Below are 17,282 nucleotides of genomic sequence, written 5' to 3'. Positions count from 1 at the left end.
TTATTTGTCATATGAGTTCTTAATCCTTTGTAAGAATTGTCTGCACTGGCAATAATTAGGCTATATCAAATGGGGAGATGAAAGACAGAAGAACTTAGCAGTGTGCTAAGTGCTTCAAAATGCCACAAGTTGTTTTTAAATGCTTTGCATATAGAAATATTTTCAACACGACTTATAAACAATTTTTCTCTAAGCTATGCCCACTGCAATATGCAGGAAAAAAAGAGGTCTAGTAAATATGAGCATGAAATACAAATTTAAAAAGCTGGATAGGAAATCTGGTGTAAGTAACAAGGCTTGGAATTCCATAACTGTCTATAAATTCACTGCATGGATCATCTTGAAGGGTAATTTCTGGGTATTTGATCTTCAACCTCTCTGTGGCTACTGAACACTATCAAGGAATTCACAAGCTGAAAAGAAACATGATGTTCATGCAGCATTTGCTATGTCTATATTTTTTCAATGCCATTGACTTGATTCTTTTGTATGGTTTTCTTTCCACCAACTTATCTGATTTCATAATCAGTACAGAAATGTTAATATACCTTTCCTAGTTCAGTTTAATTCACATTTACTAAACACTGCTCACACCATACAATCTGCCAGAATTTGGAGCATAAGAAGTCACCACTACATGTACATACTGCTATTTTAAAAACAAATAACCAACGAGGACCTACTGTATATTTCAGGGAATCTCTGCTCAATACTCTGTAATGGTCTAAATGGGAAAACAATTTGAAAAATAATAGATGCCTATGTATGTGTAACTGAATCACTCTGCTGTACAACTGAACTTAACACAATATTGTTAGTTGATTATAAGATATAAAATAAAAAAATAAAGTATTTAGGCTGTGAAAACAAGAAGAAAATCAATGCTATTACTGTGAAAAGAGACAATGATAGACATTCAATTTTTTGTGGCCATTTCTATGACAAAGTTGTACAGAGAATGATAAGATTGTTCTGGGGGAATCAATGAGTTGAATATTGAAGCATATGTAAATGTTAGCAGGATAAGAAAGAACTGCAACATGACAATTTTGACCAGAGGAAACATTTGTGAAGGTATAGAGCTAGGAAACATCATCTAATAAAACAAATGCATGATTATTAAGGGATGAGCCAGGGGGACAGGCATTTCTTGTTGACTTGTGTTATATCCGTATGTGATGGGAACACAACGGATATTTTAAGCAGGCCAGTGACAGGATTCATATTGCATTAAAATAATCCTTTGGCCCCAGTGTAGAAGACTGGCTTGATTTAGGTAGGACTACAGGCAAGGAGACAAGTTGAGTGATTACTGAAAGGGACAAGGCATGAAATGAAAAGGGGTTAAATCCGGCCCTTGGATAAAAGACAGGTAGGTAATGAGAGTTACTGGAGAAATACCAAGACCATAACTGATTAGAGGTGAATGTGAGAAAGAAATTTTGAAATAAAAGCTCAAGTTTTGAAATTCTGTTAGTGAATATTACATAAACTGAGATTAGAAATATTGATGGGAAAGATTATGAAGAAAGATTAATATTTTAAGCTTCATCTTTCTTCATAACCTTTCCCATCAATATTTGAACATGGCTTATAGCACGTTCAATTAGAGATACCAAGAAACATCATCATGATTCAGAAACTCTATAGTCATGCTTATGTGGAATCAAATGTATAAATGAGACAGAGGGCCAGAAGAATAAAAGAAAAAGAATAGATACACGTGAAACTTTTTCTTACATAGGAAAAAGAAAATTGAAGAAGGAATTTTGAAGAGACTTGAGTTGCTCCATCATTTAATGTCTGGAGACTGAGGAAGAGATCAGAACAGGATTGGTCCACTGATTCTAGAGTAGTAAGTTTTAAAAAGGAGGAAGATGTCAACAGTGTTCAAAGCACCTGTGATATCCAGTAAGATAAGAATTAAAAAGTGTCAGTGGGATGTTGTTTCCGAGTTTGGGAGGCATTTCAGAGAAGAGTGGAAGCCAGATAAAGGTGAGCTGAAGTGTGAATGCAAGATGATAAGGGAAAGAGGATGAGTTTGGACTAAAACAAAACTTTACTGAAAGAGAAGAGTGACAATGAGAAGTAGCTCAAAACTTGAAATCCTTTGAGATGTTTTCTCTGCCTGTCTTCCCTCTTTATACCTTTTAACAAAAAATTTCTAATGCTCTGTTAATTACAAGCAATTTTCATTGCTTTCACTTTAAGAAAGTGAAACATTCTTAAAATGATTTATAGGTCTTGAACTACTCTAGGAAAAAATTACCCAATTTGTAATTTAAGTGAACTATTAACCAATAAAATCTAGAATTACTTTTTGTAACAGTGGGGTTTTGTTACACAGAAGACTTTAAAATGTTTAAGTTTTTCAACATGCCAGACTTTGCAAAATCTTCCCTTCTAGTTCCATTATTTTCATGATAAAAGTTTTTTTTCTTTTTTCTTTTTTTTTTGAGCATCATCTCAGGAAAAAGAAATCACAAGAGAATACCCAAATACAAACAAATACAAAAATGAATAAAACATGGAAATATATAGTCAACAAGCATTAATGGTACCTGCAATTCTATGAGACTATAAATATAAGAAAATATTTATGGTTTGATAACTCATCCAGTTGCATCATTTCCAGAAATGTACTCTCCACCTTATGGATGCATATAATTTAGTGGCATGAGCAACTTTTTATTTAGGCCAACTTTCAAATAGGAATTCAACTTGTTTGCCCTATTCATTGTGGTCTATGATTTCAAAAAGGCGTCCTCTTATTCCCCAGAGAAATAATCAGATGAAGGCACAAAGTAACCTTAGAAACTAGATAGTCATTTTATATTTCTTATGTCCTACAAAAACCAGTAAGAGTATGCCAAAATAAAATCATTATTGAGAAAATTTGGCAAAAAAAAACAAAAAAAAAATGCCATGAATATGAAATTTGACCCAGCAATTCCACTTTCTATTCACATATTTTTGCACTGGAAAATATACAGAGGTATCCATAACAAGGTTATTTATTTTAGCAGTATTTGTAAATGCTGCTTAAAAAAACAAGAAAGAAAAAAGAAACCCAAAGGTAGCTGTAATATAAACTATGGAAAATTCACACCGTAGAGTCTATCAAGTTATAAACAATGAAGAAAATCTTTATACACTGCCAGAGAGTGATCTTCAAAATATATTAAGTGAAAATAGCAAAGTAGAGAAAAGTTTATATGCTTTCCCCTGCTTATCAAAGAAAGGTGGAGGTTGATTTGAAAATATTTATGTACATCCACATACATACACACATATGCACGTAAATACATATACATAGATACACACTATGTCTATGAATATTTTTTCATATATGTAAAAGTGGAAGAAAATAAAAATTTTAAAATGCTTACCTATAGAAGGAGTTAAGCAGGTATACCATTAGAGATTATAACTAGATTTCTTGCCTATGTCATGTTTTATAATATGATTTTAGAACCATGTAAGTATTCTGCATGATTATAAAATAAAATATATTTTTCAATTCAGTTTAGTTCAGTTCAGTTGATCAGTCGTGTCTGACTCTTTGTGACCCCATGGACTGCAGCATGCCAGGCCTCCCTGTCCATCACCAACTCCAGGAGCTTATTCAAACTCATGTCCATTGAGTAGGTGATGCCATCCAACCATCTCATTCTCTGTCACGCCCTTCTCCTCCTGCCTTCAATCTTTCCCAGTATTGGGGTCTTTTCCAATGAGTCAGTTCTTCGCATCAGGTGGCCAAAGTATTGTAGTTTCAGCTTCAGCATCAGTCTTTCCAATGAATATTCAGGACTAATTCCCTTTAGGAAGGATTGGTTGTATCTCCTTGCAGTCCAAGGGACTCTCAACAGTCTTTTCCACCACCACAGTTCAAAAGCGTCAATTCTTTGGTGCTCATTTCTTTATAGTCCAACTCTCACAACCAAACATGACCACTGGAAAAAACATAGCTTTGACTAGACGGACTTTTGTTGGTAAAGTAATGTCTCTGCTTTTTAAGATGCTGTCTAGGTTGATCACAACTTTTACTTCCAAGGAGCAAGTGTCTATTCATTTCATGGCTGCAGTCACCATCTGCAGTGATTTGGGAACTTCCCCCCCAAAAAAATGTCTGTCACTGTTTCCATTGTTTCCCCATCAATTTGCCATGAAGTGATGGGACTGGATGCCATGATCTTAGTTTTCTGAATGTTGAGCTTTAAGCCAACTTTTTCACTCTCCTCTTTCACTTTCAAGAGGCTCTTTAGTTCTTCTTCACCTTCTGTCATAAGGGTGGTGTCATCTGCATATCTGAGGCTATTGATATTTTTCCTGGCAATCTTGACTCTAGCTTGTGCTTCATCCAGCCCGGCATTTCACATGATGTACTCTGCATAGAAGTTAAATAAGCAGGGTGACAATATATGGCCTTGACGTACTCCTTTCCTGATTTGGAACCAGTCTGTGGTTCCTAGTCCACTTCTAACTGTTGCTTCTTGACCTGCATACAGATTTCTCAGGAGGCAGGTCAGGTGCTCTGGTATTCCCATCTCTTTCAGAACTTTCCACAGTTTGTTGGGATCCACACAGTCAAAGGCTTTGGCATAGTCAACAAAGCAGAAATAGATGTTTTTCTGGAACTCTCATGCTTTTTCTATGATTCAACGGATGTTGGCTATTTGATCTCTGGTTCCTCTGACTTTTCTAAAACCAGCTTGAACATCTTGAAGTTCACGGTTCATGTACTGTTGAAGCCTGGCTTGGAAGATTCTGAGCATTCCTTTGTTAGCATGTGATATGAGTGCAATTATGCTGTAGTTTGAACATTCTTTGGTATTGCCTTTTTTTGGGATTGGAATGAACTGACCTTTCCAGGAGTTGGTGTTGGACAGGGAGGCCTGGCGTGCTGCGATTCATGGGGTCGCAAAGAGTCGGACACAACTGAGCAACTGATCTGATCTGATCTGATATGACCTTTTCCAGTCCTGTGGCCACTGCTGAGTTTTCCAAATTTTCTGGCATATTGAGTGCAGCACTTTCACAGCATCATCTTCCAGGATTTGAAATAGCTCACCTGGAATTTCATCACCTCCACTAGCTTTGTTCATTGTGATGCTTCCTAAGGCCCACTTGACTTTGCATTCCAGGATGTCTTGCTCATGGCTATCTGGGTCATGAAGATCTTTTTTGTATAGTTCTTCTGTGTATTCTTGCCACTCTTCTTAATATCTTCTGCTTCTGTTAGGTCCATACAATTTCTGTCCTTAATTGTGCCTATCTTTGCATGAAATGTTCCCTTGCTAACTCTAATTTTCTTGAAGAGATCTCTAGTCTTTCCCGTTCTATTGTTTTCCTCTGTTTCTTTGCATTGAACACAGAGGAAGGCTTTCTTATCTCTCCTTGCTGTTCTTTGGAACTCTGCATTCGAATGGGTATATCTTTCCTTTTCTCCTTTGCCTTTAGCTTCTCTCCTTTTCTCAGCTATTTGTAAGGCCTCCTCAGACTACCATTTTGCAAAAAGGCAATTCTTTTAAAAAAATAAATAAAAAGGAAAGAAAAGGACCTATTAAATTTTATCTTTCTCTCCACTATGCACCACAGTTAGAAATTAGGAAGAAATGACTTTGGTAAGAATTCTCACCTTTTGGTAACTTCTGCTTGTTTCTCAGGATCCAGTCTACCGGCACCAAGAGTAACTAGGGTTGAGCCAGCACTTCCTATCCTGGTCACTAGAAACCGTAGAAGATGAAAAATAATTTTCCCTTCATCCTTTCTAGTGAGTGCCGACAGGCTGTTTTTTTTTTTTTTTTTTCTTGAGGGCACCTCATAAACAATTCCCTTTATCTCGCTTAGCCTGTCCCCACTGTGGCCACGGGTAGTCAAGATTATCTTTAGTTACTGTTAACCTACTTGTACAGCCTTGAAACAAAATGTTACTCATTTGAGGCCTGACACGAGGCCCAGTTCAGTTTAAGCCGTATCCACTCATGTTCCAGACCCATCAGATTTCTGAGTCGGAACCAGTCCGTCCCCAAACCTGATCTTGCTTCTGAGTCGAAATCATTCCTACCCCGGAACCGGTCCAGCTTCGGAGTTAAAACTGATTCATCCCTGGGCCCAGCCGGGTTTTTGAGTCAGTCCTTGTTCAACTCTGGCTAGTTTTTCAACCCAGTTCAGAAAAAGAAGTGCTCAAATAAAGTCTGGAGGCTCTTAACACAAAAGCTGCAGAACTAAGATCCAGGGATGCGCCTGCCGCCTCCAGAGGCAGCGAGAAAGCAGCGACCTTGTGAGATTTAACAGATACCTAGGGCTGGTTGCTCAGTGCTCCAGGGGCCTGGGGTTTGGCCTGGGCTGGGTAGGGGTGGCAGGAGCCTCCTTCAGTTCCCTCTTCAGATACCAGGACTGTTAAAAGATAAATTGAGGGATATTAAAAAAGTTGTAAGTGTTTATTTGTACAAAAATGGATTCCAGTTGGACAGTATCCAGTCTGGCAGAAAGTAAACTGTTCTGAGGACCTGTACAAAATGAAAGGCTTGGCAGAAGGGAAAGGGAGCAAGAAAGTTATATTAAGCAAAAATAGCAGTTGGTTATTGGAAGTTAACTTTCCTTGAGGGAACTGCGTGAATTAGGCAGATTATTTAATTAATGCTGATCAGGGTGATTCCTACTTAACTGGTTTAAGATTCCTTATTGCTAAAGCTGAAACTAATAAACTTTCAGTGTTTGTGATGTGGCACTTAACACAGGAACTTCATTTGGGGCCTGTTTTGTTTTTAGCAGACATACAAGCTGAGACATTCAGGAAAAACTTTTGGATATTTGGTGACAGTGAAGGAATATCAGTATTCTTATTTTGGGTATGGCAACGGTCCTGTGATTTTATTTTAGAAAAGTAAGAGTCTGTCTTTTCAGATATTTATTGGAATTCATATAAATGATATTATGTCTGGGATTTAATAATATAATGAACAAGGAGTAATAGGTAGGGATTGATTTGACATGGTCTTGGTCATGAGTTAATAATTGTGTGATAAAATGTGTGATGGGTAAGTGAAAGTTTATTATACTGTCTTACCTGTTTTAACCTGCTTTTGAAATTTTCTAAAATGAAAAGTTAATTTTAAAATGATTGTTGAATGGAATATCAGCATTGAATGAACTTCAGTTGAATGTAACTTACTCGAATTAGAATCAATTGATATATGAATAAACATTACAGAAATAAGTTGGAAGAAACATTCAACTCTGACAGAAATGAAGAAAAATAAATACAAAGGAAATCTTACTTTGTTATAGTTAGCCTGAAATAATTTACCTCTAATTCAAATTTGTTTATTCCTAAAAAAATGTAAGTGATTTAATTTGAACAATAGCTTATTGACTGAATGTTCCTAAACTTTCCCTCAACTTAGAACAGTTCTTATTTAGATATATTTTTAATAATCTTAATTATCAACAGGGTAGAATGCATTTTTTTCAATTAATAAGGAAGTGTTACAATCCTTGTGATTACTTTCAGAATTAAAATGTTCAAAATATATGTTAAATGGAAAAATTACATGTTGATAAAAACAATGCATCTTTTATGTTCTAAAATTTATGGTGGGTTTTGTGTTTGTGTGTGTTTTGAAAGCTGTAGCTTAATTATAAATGATATGTATATTATATGGCAGTTTTATATCTCAGTCTCTAGAATGGTAAAAACATTAATTTTGACCAAATACAACATATGTAATTTAAAACATATTTACGTATTTTATAAATTTTCAAAATGGTTACAGTAGACAGCTATTGCTTCAGGCTAACATGAAAGGGTAATATTGTGATTACAAATAGTATCTATATGCTTCTGTATAACTAAACATAAGATGCTTAATTTGAATGATTACTTTTAAAGTTATGATTTTCATTTTTGATAAAAAGTGGACCAGTTCACTGCTTTCATTTGGTAAGTAGAAAGCTGGTAATATATATACATTATACGTATACATATATATATATGACTAATATTTGCTCTTCTACAAAATGACCTTATATTGCAGTTGAAGGGTTCAAAGTAACCAAAGGGTAGCTTTAGAGAATACACAGTTGTTATCTTTGAAAAATATGCCTTACCCCTAGGAAATGTGCCACCTAGATGGCATTTCCAAGTAGGGGGAACCAGTAATTTCTCTTGCATTGAGACATAGAATCCCCCAATTTTTCTTTGAAAGAATGTAGAAGGCATTTAAGTACATAAATTAAAAGTGGATACATTATTTGGTACCACTTTGGAATAAATATATTCCTATAAACATTGGTCTTGCTACTAATTTGGCTTAGTATAAGCTTTCCATTTATACACTTGGATTCTATATCTTTCTACTCCTATTGACAAATTTTCTAATTATTTCACATAAAAGTCTTAACTTGTCTTAGTTAACTTAAAAATGTCTTAAATAAGCACGTATTTTGTATTAAATACTAGATTTATAAACATTAATATTTAGCTGTGTATTGTATCAATGAGTTCAGTGTTATCAAATTAGCTTAAATTATCTTGAGAAATTAGCAGTTACCAGAAGAGTGAATTTTCACTGCCTTACTTACTGTATTGTACTTAAATCACTGGTAATTCTTATTTGCATTCTGTACCTTCTAAACATTTACCTAAAAATAACATCTATCACTTATCTGCATATAATCTTACTATTAAAAACATGAACTTAGAAATATGTCCCTCTCTCCTTGGGTTGCCACTTCAAAACAAACAAAAAAAGGCTTAGAGTTCATACATAAGAAAAGTATGTATTGACTACTCATGTGCCAGACATAATTAAGATTTTTGTTATAAAAAATGATGAAATGGATTGTTCTCAAGGAGCATACTCTCTGGTTAGCAAATAACAGACAAGTAAATATATTGTTTAGATAAGTTATAATTAATTCCAAGAAACCAGAAATCAAAGTCATAGAAGTAAAGTTCATGTGGGTCTTTGTGGAAGTACTAACCAGCCTGAGACTTAGATGATTAGTGGTAATTAACATCCATCAACTGTGTGTGCGCTAAGGGAGGCCTGGGGACATGGGTTTAGTTCGAACAGAGAGGTAGAGATGAGGTAAAAGAAAAGGCTGAGTGAAAAAGGCATACACAAGAGGACTTTTGGGTTCAGGGAAACACAAATTGTACCTGAGATTCTAAAACATGAAGTTCAAGAGGGAAAGCATAGCATACCTGCAATGGAAGGGAAGAAAGCTTCTATAGCAGCATCTTGATTTTAGGTCTCTTCAAGAAAATGATGAATTACTGAGTGGTTTTAAGGGAATGTGGTCATTTAGCTTGCATTGTTTATTTGTTAAAACCCAATCCAACTCTGTGAGTTTTTTTGTTTTTTTTTTAGAATGCGCTGTAATTATAAGAGTAAAAATTGGGCTGCAGCCAATGTAACAGAAAATTCAAGGGTTTCAAGTCTTTCTAAGACATCCACAGTCAGCTTAAAACCCTGTGATATTAACTGCAAAACACAGTGAGAAATGGGAAACTTGGGGCAAATAATCCAGTGTGCTGGGAACTTTATTAATACAATACCTCAGAAAGGAATAAATTACAGGAATAATCACTTAATTCACAGGTCAGTAAGGGTCTTTGAAGGAACCATATCTCTTATTCTTTACCTCCTTTTTTAGCATGAGCTTCCCACCCATGTCCATGGTTAATTTCATCTTCGTTCCTAATTTCACCTGTTCACAGTGTAGCATTTTTATGGCCTCTTCTTACTCCATTCCATCAACAAACATTTTTCCCTGTGTTATGAATAACAAAATGTATGTCCTCACATGCATGCATACACACAACATACAAATGAATAAAATCCCATAACACTCTGTTTCTTTTCACTTAATGCCAAATTTCTCATAGTGATGCCTTATACTTAATCTCTTACAGTCTGACTTTAACTGCAATTATTAAATGGCAGAAGACATAAAGAAAAACAATTTTGTAGGTGTATTCCTCCTTTACCTGTCTGTGGGAGGGATTGGGGGCAGGAGGAGAAGGGGACGACAGAGGATGAGATGGCTGGATGGATGGCATCACCGACTCGATGGACGTGAGTTAGAGTGAACTACAGGAGTTGGTGGACAGGGAGGCATGCTGCAATTCACGGGGTCACAAAGAGTCGGACATGACTAAACAACTGAACTGAACTGAACTGATTCGTCCTTTACCTGTCTGTCACATGTGACCCTCGTATTTGCACACTTGAAATCAGCTAGAACTTTTTCATTGACCTCATTTAATCTATCACATATGGAATATATCTTCAGAGCTAGTCTTTTATGACAGACTCTCACAGCTGTTGTCAGGAACTCGTCAAGGTCACCCCTCTAATTTGCTAGGCTGTCAAAGAGAAATAGTTGGTTGAGAATAGTTGGTTCCAGAAGAAAGGAATTTTCTAAGTGATTTCCTATTAGAGATCAGTGGAGCTACTTCTGGCATTTTAGTCAGAACTTTCAGTGATAGAATTAATTGCTGGATAGATAATCATTGAAATAGCTTTTTTAAGAAATAATTAAATGTGATTGTATGGCGCTCCTCTCTGGATCATAAAAGTGTGTGTGTGTGTGTGACGCGCGCATGTGCACGTAATCTCTTTTCACATTAAACATTCTTCCTTTCTTCTGCTCCTCATCATTCTCATAGCTTCTGAATTCTCTGGAGGATCTTTGTCTTTGAAGTAGGTCAATCCCCTTATATCATTATGTTTTTTTATTGTTTAAGTAAGATTTTCTTAGAGAGTAGAAAAAAGATTTTGGAGCTATGATAAGATTTTACCAGCTCCCCAAACTTCCTGAATCTTGCCCCGCAATTCATCCAAACTTCCCTAGGAAATAGGAGTGCAGAGCATATTCCGAATCAAGGTACTTCCTCATTAACAGAAGAATAACATCTCACATTCTGCAATACAGTGTACTCTGTCAAGGGATGAATTGTTGAAGCATTTGTTTTGGTTTAAGTAGAGACTCCAGCACTACCCTCCTTCCCCCTCAACATCACCAAACCCAAACCTCATATCAAGAAATTAACTGAAAAGATTAAATTTGCTTTTGTAACAAAACATGTTCTTAGCCTTGTGCTACCACTATTGTTGACCTTTCCCAAGTCTGTGTTTTATGAGAGTCAGTAAGAACACACGACCTCTGCCATATAGCCTCCTTCCTAAATGTTGCTGATTATAATTTCTGATAAAGCAACTTCCAATGTGGTGGTTTTATCAGAAATGGTACTGAAATCTCTAAGTGAAAACTAGAATAGGCATGTATGAAGAGGGATGATTCTGTCCTAAATTACCCTTCCCAGTAGTATTCTAAGGATAATTTTAATTTCAATGGCTTGGAAGAACTGACAAATATGGGCAGAAGCCTTGGCACTAGGTCCTGCTTTACTTGCTTACAGCGGAGAGTGGGCAGTGTACAGGTGTTAGCTTTGAGCCACAGTAAGAATGGTCCTTAGAGAAGAGCCATCACTATAATCAACCAATTTACCAACTCCTATTTGACTGGAGAATGATAGGGAAAAGTTTAGAAGCGTGGAGTAGTGACGTCTCCTACCTCTAGATATTTCACATGCTGTGTGTTATATGATATGGTATATATACTCAGGTTGATGATGAAATTTCTATTTGAGATAAAGGAACTAAAAAGCCTCTTGATGAAAGTGAAAGTGGAGAGTGAAAAAGTTGGCTTAAAGCTCAACATTCAGAAAACAAAGATCATGGCATCTGGTCCCATCACTTTATGGGAAATAGATGGGGAAACAGTGTCAGACTTTATTTTTGGGGGCTCCAAAATAACTGCAGATGGTGATTGCAGCCATGAAATTAAAAGATGCTTACTCCTTGGAAGAAAAGTTATGACCAACCTAGATAGCATATTCAAAAGCAGAGACATTACTTTGCCAACAAAGGCCTGTCTAGTCAAGGCTATGGTTTTTCCTATGGTCATTATGGATGTGAGAGTTGGACTGTGAAGAAGGCTGAGCGCCGAAGAATTGATGCTTTTGAACTATGGTGTTGGAGAAGGCTCTTGAGAGTCCCTTGGACTGCAAGGAGATCCAACCAGTCCATTCTGAAGGAGATCAGCCCTGGGATTTCTTTGGAAGGACTGATGCTAAAGCTGAAACTCCAGTACTTTGGCCACCTCATGCGAAGAGTTGACTCATTGGAAAAGACTCTGATGCTGGGGGGGGATTGGGGGCAGGAGGAGAAGGGGACGACAGAGGATGAGATGGCTGGATGGCATCACTGACTTGATGGACGTGAGTCTGAGTGAACTCTGGGAGTTGGTGATGGACAGGGAGGCCTGGCGTGCTGCAATTCATGGGGTCAGAAAGAGTCGGACATGACTGAGAGACTGAACTGAACTGAACTGAATATTAAATATTAGCATTTTCATGTGATTCAATTTCAAGTGATCACAGGTGGGTTCTGTTTATAGGAATGCTTAATGGAATGTGAGAATGAGTGTGAAACTCTCCAGAGAGACTCCAGCTGGTGGGGTATATAACCACCCAGTGTACCTAGAAACCAGGAATTTTTCCTGTAATCTTGATAGAAACCAGACAGTGGTGTGCTAGCTATATATTTTATAGAATTTTAAGATTATTTTGATGGAAGGACATAATACAGTGACACTGGGATAGATAAAAGACAGGACTCTTTGGTATTTGCAGCTCAAACAGAGAAGGCTATAGTTGTGGACTCACAAAGGGGATTGCACTGAGGACCCATAGCAACAAGCTGGAGCTGTGGGGTCTAGTTTAAGGATGGCAAGCAAGGTAGAATTAACTAGGTTTTGCGGAATCTCTGCAGCTTGGCCAGTTTGAATAATTTTGCACATTCAAGGGGGTTGTCTCTAGTCTCTGGTACCTGTTCCTGAGGTGGCCCAAAGTATAAGAGCCAGAAAGGGAAAGGTCTGCTGTGGTCCTAATTAACTGTCAAGAAAGGAAAAGGGCCTCTAGCCAGGGCCTTAAAATTGAGTCAAGACAGCATTCAAACAAAAACACACTGTCTTGCTCTATGGAAGCAGGCAAACACTTAGGAAGAACTAAGCTTCATACACAAGGTTCAATTTTGCCAAAATGTAACATGCTGTTGGAAAGTGAAGGTGCAGCACCCATCAGAACAAGTTACGGGTAGAGATAAGTGAAGCCTTGTTGGAAAAGTTCATTCTATTCTTGAGTCATGAAACATGAGAAATTGTTTGGATAGGAAAGAAAGTAGTGGGTGGGGAAACAGCAGTCCTGTCAAAGAGAACAGTATGAATTTAGACAAATAGCTGGAAAGAACAATTTGGTATTTGGGTATTTTTATTACAAAAAGTCAGATTCCAGTGGGATACATTTGAAACGCAGCAACAGTCTGCTACTGCTGCTGTTGCTGCTGCTAAGTCACTTCAGTCGTGTCCAACTCTGTGCAACCCCGTAGACGGTAGCCCACCAGGCTCCCCAATCCCTGGGATTCTCCAGGCAAGAACACTGGAGTGGGTTGCCATTTCCTTCTCCAATGCATGAAAGTGAAAAGTGAAAGTGAAGTCGCTCAGTCATGTCCGACTCTTCGCGACCCCATGGACTGCAGCCTACCAGGCTCCTCCATCCATGGGATTTTCCAGGCAAGAGTACTGGAGTGGGGTGCCATCGCCTTCTCCAACAGCAGCCTATACCTTCTTAATTCCCTTCTACTCCACAGTTCTTCCACAGAGGTTTGACTGGATAAATCTCTGTAACTTTGGATAAAGCAATGAGGGTTGCTTTGGCTTTTTTTTTTTAAGAGAAATTCAGCTTTATATCATTTTTTTTAATTTAAAAAAATATTATTTTTTTTTTTCTGCTCAATCTGCATGGCATATGGGATCTTAGTACCTCCACCAGGGGTTGATCTTGGGCTCCCTGCATTGGAAGCAAAGAATCTTAACCACTGGACTGCCAGGAAAATCCCTTCTTTGGCATTTTCTAGTGGGCTACATGCACCTATTGAGTTAAAATAGGGCAGTGGCTATAGCATTAAAAAATTCCATAAGGATGATGAAAATCAGGGAAACATCTCTTTTGGTAGATTTTTAAGACTTATAAGCCATGTTTGATTGAGGATTAGCAGTTGGTCCACCATCATTTATTCATCCTATGCATAGTTAACATATTTTCCCACTTACCTCCATTTTTCAAGGCCAATATAATAATAGTAGCAAGCACCAATATAATAATAATAGCAATAGCATGTACCCCTGTGAAGTGTTTACTCTAAGCCAAGCTCGAGGCTGTTTTATAATCCTTGCTGCTGCTGCTGCTGCTAAGTCGCTTCAGTTGTGTCCGACTCTGTGCAACCCCATAGACAGCAGCCCACCAGGCTCCTCCATCCATGGGATTTTCCAGGCAAAAGTACTGGAGTGGGGTGCCATTGCCTTCTCCGTTTATAATCCTTACCTCTGTTCTAATAAAATAACCACTGCCTCTCCCCCCACATCTAAGTCAATATACTCTTCAAATACATCACTTAAAATTGGCCTAACTCATACTAGATATGTTACCTGAATGTTTCTTAAGTTCAAGGACAATGAGGCTGGGCCCTGTATTCCCTTAGATTTTAGCACTAAAAGTCCATTTTTTTTTCTTCAGAACTTCATTTAGTGTTAGATTGCATTGTAGTCTGAAATCTCCAATAAAGTTTAATGGAGTAATGTAGTCAGGTTTAGACTTAAAGGTAAATCTTTTTGTAAAAAGCTTAAGTGTAGTTGGTCAGCCTCAATCTCAGACCAACTGCTGCCCATTATCCAGAAAGATAAAGTATACCTCTCCAACTTCTTTTTTTCATTTTTTTAAAAAATTGAAGTATAGTTAATTTGCAATGTTGTGCCAATCTCTGTTGTATAGCAAAATGACTCAGTTATATGCATATATGAATCCCTTTTTTATATTACTTTCCATTGTGGTTTATCACAGGATATTGAATATAGTTCCTCGTGCTACATGCATTAGGACCTTGCTATTTATCCATTCTAAATGTAATAGTTCACATGTACCAATACAAAACTCCTAGTCCGTCTGTCTATCCCCACCCCTGCCTTGGCAACCACAAGTCTATTCTCTATGTCTGTGAGTATTTCTGTTTTGTTGATAATTTGTTTGTGCCATATTTTATATTCCACATATGTGTGATATCACATGGTATTTGTTTCTTTCTGACATCACTTAGTATGATAATCTCCAGTTACATCCATGTTGCTGCAAATTGCCTTATTTCATTCTTTTTTATGGCTGAGTAGTATTCCACAGTATATATTTACCACATCTTTTCCCATTCATCTCTTTATGGACTTTTAGGTTGTCTCCATGTTTGGACTATTGTGAACAGTTGCTGCCATGAACATAGGGTGCACGTGTCTTTTTGAATTATAGTTTTGTCCAGTAATTTCCCAAGAGTAGGATTGCTGGATCACGCAGTTATTCAACTTTTAGTTTTCTGAGGAATCTCCATACTCTTTTCTATCATAGCTGCCCCCTTTCTGACTTCTTTTATGGCCTACCTTAAATGCCAGGGCTTCCCTCACAATTCTATCTAAAATAGCACCTTCCCTTTCTCCCCAACCATCTTTCACTCTTTACTGTCTTATCCTGCTCTATTTTTGGTTCAGACTGCCTTCATTACTTGACATATTTTATAATTACTTGTTTATTGTCTAACTTCCCTCTCAAGAATATTCCTAGGCTTAGAATGGTGGTATTATGCCATCGGTGCTCAGTGAATGTATGTTGAATATATCAACCAAAATAATATATTAGTTATTTGTAAAAAATATTGTTTTTAAGTATATGCAAAAACTGCTAATATACAAAACTTGAAGAAAATTTTAATAAACTACCAATTTTAGAACATTTTCTGTATTTCATAAGGTAAACAGTTTATAAGAAAATTATTTTTTATAACATGATTTTTCTTTTAATTGCTAAATAGCTTAGTAAAACTATTTCTGGTCATCTGAACTTCTTAAGTGTGAAAATTATGGAAAGAGCCTTAAATGCCTTTAATAAATTCTGAATGGTCTCCCCATTCAGTAGATGGCATAAATGAAATACACTGATAAGCAGAAATCTCTTTTTGAACTCAGCAATTATTATCTATAAATTAATTTTTTCTATAGCAGTTTATACAAAATTCTAGAATGATAACAACTACCTATAATGCAACTCCCAAATTTCATTTAATTGAATTTATCTCACTTGAGACACTGTGAAGGAAATTGAGTAATTAAGACTTTTAGGTTGCATTCTGCTTTGACAATATCAGGTCTCCCAAACCAAAAAGTTAGGTATATGTCAACCAAGCTTGCCTTTGTGAAAAATACTGATTTTTGAAACAGACTCACAGATAGAATAAACATAAAATAAAAATAGTTGTAAACATCCCAGGAGGTATGTTTTCTAACTGAAAAATCTTGATAAATTTCTAGATCATGTCATTATAGACTGTATTACAGACTAAAAATGTTTCTGTGGTATATCCTTTTCCCCTTGTTAAAAAAAATTGAATATTATGCATACAGGAGGATTTTTTTTAAGTCTGCATGAATGTTAAGACTGGTTACTGGTGGGAAAAGGGAAGGGAGGAGGAGCAAGACAGGGGTAGGGAATTAGGATGTACAGACTACTCTGTATAAGATAATTTGTTTAATCTTTGATTAAATGTAAAAAGAAAAAGTTATTCTTAATCAATCCCTTAATTGCTACACAGAAGCACCTTATAAATGTCACTGAGTATTTTTGTTAGATACATAGTAACAGTTTAAATGTTATGTAAGCCTCAAATAATCTAATGTTATCTCACTAATCATTATTCTACAGAATGATGGTAGTAAAAGTACAGTTTACAATAATATAAATGTGCAGAATAATTTTAATGTGAAGAAACTATTGTGTGTTGGCTCTGTAAATCTAGCTTTCGGCTCTTTGGCCATTTTAGTGCATGGAAGGGCAAGGAAGCTTTACCCAGAAGCATGAAATATGACAGAAAGAATGTCACTTGAAAAGATGAACTCTAAACTCAACTCATTAAATATAAGGCCAGAGATAACATTGGATGAACATAGAATTACTTACAAGAAAAACCTGACAGCAAATGGATTAAAAAATTAACTTTGCTAAAAAAAAAAAAAAAATTGTGCCAAATGAATTTTGTCAAAAATGTATATGGAGGGGAAAAAGGAGAGTTTTGGCAATAGCCATCTAACATTATGCAAGAAAGAGATTGCCCTGA

Source organism: Bos indicus, chromosome 4, assembly GCF_029378745.1.
Source record: "Bos indicus isolate NIAB-ARS_2022 breed Sahiwal x Tharparkar chromosome 4, NIAB-ARS_B.indTharparkar_mat_pri_1.0, whole genome shotgun sequence".
In the NCBI taxonomy this organism is placed as follows: Eukaryota; Metazoa; Chordata; class Mammalia; order Artiodactyla; family Bovidae; genus Bos; species Bos indicus.
The sequence above is the reverse complement of the archived record's forward strand: the minus strand, read 5'-3'. Positions refer to the sequence as shown.